Raw genomic sequence first — 2397 nt, 5'->3', positions numbered from 1 at the left:
CCCTCCTGACCGCACCAACCCTCCTGACCGCACCAACCCTTCTGACTGCACCAACCCTTCTGACCTCACCCCCTTCTGACTGCACCAACCCTCCTGACTGCACCAACCCTCCTGGCCGCACCAACCCTCCTGACCTCACCCCTTCCTGACCGCACCAACCCTCCTGACCGCACCAACCCTCCTGACCGCACCCCCTCCTGACCGCACCAACCCTCCTGACCGCACCAACCCTCCTGACCGCACCCCCTCCTGACCGCACCAACCCTCCTGACCGCACCAACCCTCCTGACCGCACCAACCCTCCTGACCGCACCAACCCTCCTGACCTCACCAACCCTCCTGACCGCACCAACCCTCCTGACCGCACCAACCCTCCTGACCGCACCCCCTCCTGACCGCACCAACCCTCCTGACCGCACCAACCCTCCTGACCGCACCAACCCTCCTGACTGCACCAACCCTCCTGACCGCACCAACCCTTCTGACCGCACCCCCTCCTGACCGCACCAACCCTCCTGACCGCACCCCCTCCTGACCGCACCAACCCTCCTGACCGCACCAACCCTCCTGACCGCACCCCCTCCTGACTGCACCAACCCTCCTGACCACACCCACTCCTGACCACACCAACCCTCCTGACTCAACACTTCTACTGGTTTATGATAAGTAAATGAAAATCCACAAACCCACAAATTATCCATCCGTGGGTTCTTCCCAACATAACTTTAATCCCATGACTTCAATAAGTTTCATTGCAATAACAATGTGTGTGAGAGAGAGAGACACAGCATCTTACCCATGACAGATTTCTCCTTGACAAAGAGGATCATTAACAAATTCAAACACAAAATCTGGAGAACCATTGTCACTTGGATCATTGTGGTTTGTTTATAGAGTGTTTAGTGTTGTTTACAAGAACAACAGGGCTGTTCTCCACAGTTTCCAAGACAAACGAGCCTAGTTTATGAAGAATAAATATAAACTGAATAAACTCGTGATTGTTTGCAATCACCACGTGTCTTTTCAAATCTTGCTTTTATTTGTGTTTCAAACATAATGACATGGTGTTCTGGATAGTGATAGGATAGTGGCCAGGTGTTCTGGTATACAAGAAGAGGGCAACAGAACAACAATAACAGTTGTATTGTGTTCAAGTGGCAAGATAAAACATAACACATCATTTTTATAAATAATACATAATACTTATACATCTTTTTTTTTTGTACTAGGCAAGTCAGTTAATACTGGTCATACAGGACCTAAGGATACAGGACACGAGGATACAGGACATGAGGATACAGGACATGAGGATACAGGACACGAGGATACAGGACCTAAGGATACAGGACATGAGGATACAGGACATGAGGATACAGGACATGAGGATACAGGACCTAAGGATACAGGACATGAGGATACAGGACATGAGGATACAGGACATGAGGATACAGGACATGAGGATACAGGACACGAGGATACAGGACATGAGGATACAGGACACGAGGATACAGGACACGAGGATACAGGACACGAGGATACAGGACATGAGGATACAGGACACGAGGATACAGGACATGAGGATACAGGACACGAGGATACAGGACACGAGGATACAGGACACGAGGATACAGGACATGAGGATACAGGACATGAGGATACAGGACATGAGGATACAGGACATGAGGATACAGGACCTGAGGATACAGGACATGAGGATACAGGACATGAGGATACAGGACCTGAGGATACAGGACCTGAGGATACAGGACATGAGGATACAGGACATGAGGATACAGGACATGAGGATACAGGACATACAGGACATGAGGATACTGGACCTGGGGATAATGGACCTGGGGATAATGGGCCTGAGGATAGTGGACCTGGGGATATTGGATCTGAGGATAATGGTTATACATAATTAGGAATTAGATCTTTCACATCTCCCCAGTCCTCTTGTCTACATAATACCGTCTCTGTCTTTACCTCCACCTGTCTATCTCTCACCTGTAGCGTAGTGTCGTATCTCACCTGTCTATATCTCAAAGTTCTCTACCTCCACCTGTCTCTCACCTGTACCCATCCCTCCTGTCTGCTCAGTACTGTCTCTTTCTCTACCTCCACCTGTACTGTCTCTGTCTCTACCTCCCCCTGTACTGTCTCTGTCTCTACCTCCACCTGTACTGTCTCTGTCTCTACCTCCCCCTGTACTGTCTCTGTCTCTACCTCCACCTGTCTGTCTCTCACCTGTACCCATCCCACCTGTCTGCTCAGTACTGTCTCTGTCTCTACCTCCACCTGTCTGTCTGCCTCACACCTGTAACCATCCCTCCTGTCTGCTCAGTACTGCCTCTGTCTCTACCTCCACCTGTCTGTCTGTCTGTCTGTCTGTCTGTC

Source organism: Salmo trutta, chromosome 22 (genome assembly GCF_901001165.1).
Source record: "Salmo trutta chromosome 22, fSalTru1.1, whole genome shotgun sequence".
Taxonomy (NCBI): Eukaryota; Metazoa; Chordata; class Actinopteri; order Salmoniformes; family Salmonidae; genus Salmo; species Salmo trutta.
This window is presented reverse-complemented; position numbering follows the sequence as displayed.